Source organism: Schistocerca gregaria, chromosome 1 (assembly GCF_023897955.1).
Source record: "Schistocerca gregaria isolate iqSchGreg1 chromosome 1, iqSchGreg1.2, whole genome shotgun sequence".
Lineage (NCBI taxonomy): Eukaryota > Metazoa > Arthropoda > Insecta > Orthoptera > Acrididae > Schistocerca > Schistocerca gregaria.
The window spans coordinates 708,697,510-708,704,740 of NC_064920.1; the positions used below are offsets into that span (position 1 = coordinate 708,697,510).

The following is a 7,231-nucleotide window of genomic DNA, read 5'->3' on the forward strand; positions in this document are numbered from 1 at the left end:
ACCACTATTTCAGCCTTTAGTCGAGCTCATGCCACGTCGTGCTGCGGCAAACAAAAATGATATCTCTCCAGTTTAAGTCAAAAAAAGTATGATTTCATACTCTGTAACTGTCACATTTAATTTTAACGCTTTGAATTCTAACTCTAATAAGATTATAAGCATCACTCCTACTGCAGGATGCCTAATAGAACACAGATCAGAAAATAAAAATTAATGCGATGGCCGGGAATCGAACCCGGATCAACTGCTTGGAAGGCAACTATGCTGACCATTACACCACCATCGCCCATAAAACCACGAGCCCTTTAATTTAAGTTATTTATACTTAAGAAAACAGTGCACATTTTTATGAGTAATGTTAGTACTTCTATTCCATTTTCGAAAGTATCAATGTACGTTTTTATCATAGTCCTAACATTGATACTACGTATTACAATATGCAATCAGTGTTTGATTCGTGATCAATTTAACTGGTGTCGTGACTTACTTTTAAATTCGTGCGTTCTTAACGAAATTTAAAAGTTTATGTCTTCATGAGAAACGCTCATTGAGTAGCTCCGAATGCGTTCTTATACATCTCGTCTGGAGACCATTATGCTGTCTCTAAATATTTCACGAAGTAACGTTAACGGTTCTTACAAAGTTGTTGGGACTTTATACTACCAATTTTCAGTGCCCAGATAGAGATAATGCTCATTATTAACGAGTTTTTCAACAGTCTGACTTAAAATTAACTGGATGTATAACTAATCTACGAACACTGGGATGAAACTATATTCTAGTTCTGCACAAATCATACACTCAGGTCATAAACCGTTCAGTTCAATGCTATTTCATTAGAATTATTTCCTGGATGCTCTTCGTCGTAAATACATTCTACGAACACAGTGGATTTCCACGCAGTATAAATATGCCTAATCTAATAAGTACATCTGTATTTACATCCATACACTACCAACAATTTACACCTGAAACTTCCATTAGACGTATGGTTGCTATGTGTAATATTCATCAGTACACATATTTCAGCACTCATATTCGAACTCTTCTTGACCAAACGGATAACTTTCAATTTCAGGCACGTGACTGAATTATCCTCATAACACAGGTTTATGTCTTGGCATATAACGAAAATCGCGTATTTACTTCTTTGTGTCTGTGACTCCCTTCGGTTCCCGACACTTGTTTGTAATGAAGATAAGGAGAGATCAGAAGAAAGAAAAATTCTCTTCCTCCCTTAGGTAGTTCCGTTCACTTGCTATGAGTTACGCCACTGCCTACCTAATACTGTTTTCCAGAGGCCTACGCATTAAAGGGAAGGGCAGTCGCATGTGAACGTGGGCCACCAACATGGCACGACATACAGCATGTCCCAGGAGCTATAGTCAGTATTCAGGGACATGAACGATCAACGGAAGCAAAAGGGTCTGTCAAAAATGGGCTTTAAAAGGCATCTCTTAGGAGCTATGAGGACTTACAGTTCTTCGCTACTATAAAACACATCTCTTCAACTGAACAAGTGCTTATAGGTCTTAAGATACGCATCTTAGAGCCCATGTTTACAAGGCCAATTTTTCTTCTTTTGGTCCATACCAAACTCTTAAAATATGTATTTCAGAGCCCACGCTTACTTTTTTGCTTCAAATGATCGTTCCTGTCATATCCTTGAATACTGACCATTCCTCCTGGGACTCTCTGTACATCTTATACGGCAGCCTACTGTCTACGTAACGCTAAAACAGATTAATACACGATGTATCACTAGCTACCAACGTGTAAAGGAAAGGTTTGTCATATGAACGATGGAGAAAAATCATTTTTAACTTATCTGTTTCATACATTTTACTACTGATCTATCTAATCAATTTGATGCAAAAGCAGGTCGCTTACTGTAAAGATTTACTGTGAATTATCATTAACGCAGCAAATAAAAAGGAAAGTGAAAAACAACAAGGAATGGATAGTTTCAAAACATAACCGAAAAATGCAAAACGGCTGTAAAGAAGAACATTAAAAATGAAAGAAAAAGGTCTTACTATGGTCAAGTACATTATATTACATTATATTACATCTACCGTTAATAGAAGACTAAACTGCAATCTTACCGCCTTTAAAACTAACATACAACTTAAATGTCTCGATTACTGTTCTGAGAGACGATTAGGCCACAGAGCAAAACTGCAAGCATCTCTTCTGCCAGGATACGTGGACCTGAAAATTTTTGCTTATTAAGTGACATATACTCGATTAGATAGCAATTGGTGACTCAAGTGAGCCATCACTTGCTATCTAGTGGATGACTGTTTATTAGATGTAACAGCATTCATTGCCGCGCTACAGATACACACTTATGAAGAGTTTAGAGCGACAATGTCGTTTTTTGTGTCAATAATTGTAATGATTCTCGAGTAATATGAGTCTTTTTCACACTGAGAAGATGGTATACATTCGAAACAGCTGGTAATAATAAAAAGATATAAATACAGCTCTGTTTTATACATTTCTTTACACTACAGTAATTTAAAAAGGAAACCTTAGGAACAAAGGACAATTTCTTTTCCTGTTCTGGCAACTCTTCTTGCACCCGCTCCAACATCAGAGGGGCCGTCAGTGCAGTTTTCCCGATTCTATTATCTGAAATGATGAACACAAGTAAAATTTGTTGTAATAATCAATTTCTTTGTGTGTTGTGGAACCAGTATGATCCCCACAAGAGGCTTGGGATCATACACATATATTTGTATTTTACAAACCAATATGAACTGTTTGGCAAATGGCTCTTCCCATCGGACTGATTCCCGTATGGAGAAGGGAAAGAATGACTGCTTAAACACCTACCTGAGAGCTGTAAATAGTTTAATCTTGTCTTCGCTATTCAGCTTCTTAGAGACCCTCTCCCGCGGCTAAAAGAGCCCCCTTTCGCTCTGCCTTTTTGTATAGTTTCACTATCCCCTGTTAGTCTACGACAATATTCTAGGATGGGTCTCGTGAGTGTTTCGTAAGCAATCTAGTTTGTAGACAGATAATCTTTCCAGGTATCCTACAAATGAACCGAACTCTGTCATCTGCTTTACCTCAGGCTGAGTCTACGTTATTGTTCCATTTCACACTCATGCAAAATGTTACAGTCTGATACTTGTATGAGTTGACAGATTCCAGTCGTGATCCACTGATATGTAGTCGTATGATACACCTTCTTTTTTCTCTAGCCACAGAATGAGTTAATTCTTGTAGAAAAGGTAGTTCTATCAAACGGTAGTTAAAGCTAAAAAAAGTGGAGGACCCCCTTGAGATGCACGACTTTGTAAACAGGAGTAAATCTTCGGGTGAAAGTTTTTGAAACAATGACCGTAAAATATCTTTGTGATTTAATAACTGTTAATTTTTAGCAGTGAGCTGATGCAGCATATGTAATCTTTTGTCAAAAATTTGCACGGTCGTTCGCGACCACCCTCACTTGGACGAGTGCAATAGCTCAAGTATTCCGCACCAAGAACACATTTGTGTAATAACGCTTCGTAATCTTGCATCGGAATGTCAGCTGTTTGGCTTGAACATGAACCTTTCCAAAACAAAAGTAATGCCCAACAAATGGATCCCAGCTGGAGATGTGGAAGTCAAGGACAGTCTACTAGAAGAGGTCAATGAATATGTCTACCTTGGCCAGATTATAAATATGAAGGGAGACATAAAGCCAGAAATCTATCGACGCATCAAGCTTGGCTGGCAAGCATTTGGGAAGAATTCGAAAGTATTCAGATAAAAAGTGCCAGTAAATTTGAAGAAAGCAGTATTTGATCAATGCATTCTTCCTGTGATGACGTATGGCTGCGAAACATGGACACTGAACTCATTTACAAAAGGGAAACTTAGGATAGCACAGAGAGCCATGGAGAGATCAATGCTGGGCTATACAAGAAAGGACAGGAAAAGGGCAGATGACATCCGGTCTGTGACGAAGGTTAATGACATCTTAGAGACAGTAGGTTTCTTGAAAAGGCAGTGGGCTGGCCACGTCGCAAGAAGAAAAGACAACAGATGGACGAAGAGAGAGTACCGGAAGCCTAGAGGAAGACCACCAGACAGATGGGACAAAGACATCGAGAAGATCGCTGGTAACACCTGGCAGAGAACTGCCCAAGACCGTCCCACTTGGAGAAGACTGCTGAAAGCCTACCTGAATTCACGACTCGAAGAGGCCACATCATTTATGGACTGAATTGGCTGATGATGATGAAGTGTTACAATCTAGGGCTATTAAATTTTAACCAACTCTGAGATAAGATGTTGAGGCAACACCAGTTGGAATAGAATGATCCAATATGCAGAAATATCCTAAAATACATCCACACCATTACACAGCAAAGACACAGCATAGTTTTCAATCAAGTAACTGATAAAAATAAATAACTGACTAGTTTAGGTGTAAAAAATCCCTTAACTCGTCATATACGCTATAATCGGAAACACAGTAACAAGAGATCCGGTACACTGTCTCACTCTACGCTCAAAACGACTTACGAGAAGTATGAAATTTAACAGTATTACATTTCAGAACCAAAATTATTCAACTCTGCAGCAGAAAACGATATGTCATTTCTATACAACTGCCGTGCGTCGATGTCTCTCTCCGAATGAAGTATAATTAACGAAAATAAATTACCGGTAATAATCACTTCGGATGTAACACAAGGCATCTTTTCTACGCTAAGGACGGAATAAGCGTATACAGGATGCATTATGGGATTAAATTTCAGTATCAGTCTGGATGCAAGTAAAGTTGGCAGCGCCAAGGAGGGACTGCGGTAGCGCCTCTTCCGGTTAATTTACGAACTAGTTCGAACTGTCACACATGTACCATTTTAAGTGGGATATTATTTCGTAAAAAATTGCAATAATTTTGACATGCAGTGAGATCTTATTACGTGGTGCATAACGAGCGATTTTTTGAGACTCTGTAACAATTTCCAAGGTGGTGATTTCGGACATATGCCACAATTTTAGCGCAACAGGGAAAAATAAAAGTAAAATAAATAAATAAATAACAGTTCCCAATCACAAAAGGCGGCTCCTTACAGCAACAAAAGATATAGTGAATTCTGTATTTATTTCACTATCTTCTGACAACTTTGGATGCAAATAAAAAGAAAACTAAGTATTTCATGTCAGAAACGACATTTTTCAGTCGATTCGCGAGTGATATTACAATATCAAGTACGTAAATAAGCTGCAGATGAGAGTTTAATGACAATGTAGCCTCAACAAACGCACAACATTCTGCAGTGAAACGGATTTCAGATTCAGCTGTTTCGAAAACAATTGTCAGAGACGTAAACCTGTGATTGAGGACACATCAAAAGTTCAGCTCTTCAAGCACACAAAAAAATTACGAATTTTTGATGTAGAGACTGGCGAACAACATTCCATCGTTACAGTAATTTAAGCACTCAATATGGCTGTTCCTACCCTATCAGAGATTCAACAATTGCCCTGTACATGAGCAACAGAGATGTTATGTGCATCGTCCATCCAAAGTAGAATATCGCTTGGTTTCTCATCAAATTTGTAGAAATTAAGAACTATATTGTACGAATTTAATAAAAATTAGAAGATTTTGATTAAAGAAATCGTTTTTTATAGTATTCTGAGGATAATCAGACTTATGATCTAAGCACGTAAACATGTTTTAAAAAAATAAACTAAACGAATGTTTTTATGTAGGATACATTAATCACAGTCGCCGAACTTCATTTTCAGTCACTATAATTTATATTTGAATTGAAATTACATTTTCACTTCCAGTAGTCAAAGAGATCAATACAGATAAAGCACAAGCTTCTATTGGCGAAGCAAATCGGGCACATTGTTGTCAAAGGACACAGCGTTGTGTTTGATAAAGCAATTTAAAGAAATCTTGGAAGTCCTTAATCATAATTTCCGAACGATTAGTCGAATTCCTGTCCTCTAGAATGTGATTTTAGTTTCTTGTGCACCGCATCGCTCTACTAGGGCGAAAACAAATCTGTAACTTGTCGTTAAATTATGCATTTACAGTCACATTCGTATCTGTAAGGTACTAAATGCTATACGGCAAGAGGAAATTTTTGTCACTTGTGCACTAGAATGAAACGTATGATGGATGTGTGTAAGATTACCCCATATTAATTCACCACAGTGTTCACTGCATCGTGAAATATCAGTTACTCTGAAGGTGTCATACAGAAGATCACAAAGACTCAGTAGGAAATCGGTCAGAAACACAGAACTTAATACTTCCCAAATGACCTGTAACAAAAAATGGAAAACGGGTTAGAACCTAGACTCAGGTTCGACATTGAAACCAGCAGAATCGGAGCCCAAGTTTCGATTGGACAAAGATATGGAAGCAAAATGGCAGTGATATTGTTTACGGAATTTATTTGAGAGGGTTCAGGAAAAACACGGAAACCCTCAAACCAACTTGGTTGGATGGCGATACGTTCTCCACTCCCGTGGAATACACGTCCTGAACGGCACCTCACTGGGTGAGAAAACCAGTCTGATCTTTGGGCAAACTAAATTAGCAAAATATGAGTGAAAAAATACTCATATCCAATATTTTATGTCGCAGACGGAAAATGAGTTTCCCAGCACTACGCTTGTTCTGGAAGCTGTGACAGGTTCTGTTTTATGTACTGTCACGAATAGAAATGGACTGGGCGTTGCCGGACATGTTGGAAGTGCTTGCACATAAAGGGAATTCTTGGAAGCGATAACAGTGGCGAGCACCAGGTAAAGAATCTCCCGTCGCCAGCGCTGTGTTACGGTGACTGTAAAACAAGCTGAAATACTTGCCTACAATAACAATGCACAATTTAAAAAAAAATCGTTGAAATGGCTCTGAGCACTATGGGACTTAACTTCTGAGGTCATCAGTCCCCTAGAACTTAGAACTCCTTGAACCTAACTAACCGAAGGACATCACACACATCCATACCCGAAGCAGGATTCGAACCTGCGACCGTAGCGGTCGTGCGGTTCCAGACTGTAGCGCCTAGAACCGCTATGCCACCCAGCCGGCAAGAATGTACCATGCGCTTTTGCAAGAACGTAAAACTATTTTTTGTCTCAAAAATTCAAGTGCAATTAACAACTGCTGAAACTGGACTCGACTAGTAATCTGTATACCTACGCAGTCTTAGGCTAGGCGCAAATTAAGACGCGTATAGCGCGTGTGGCGCGACGCAGCGCA

General features: G+C 38.7%; 1 non-coding gene across 1 annotated transcript; it reads right to left on the reverse strand.

Moving 5' to 3' along the window:
* Window positions 1-214: 214 nt before the first annotated feature.
* On the reverse strand, window positions 215-286 carry Trnag-ucc (transfer RNA glycine (anticodon UCC)). Its single transcript has one exon. It is a non-coding gene; the product is annotated as a tRNA-Gly (tRNA).
* Between the last annotated feature and the right edge of the window lie 6,945 nt (window positions 287-7,231).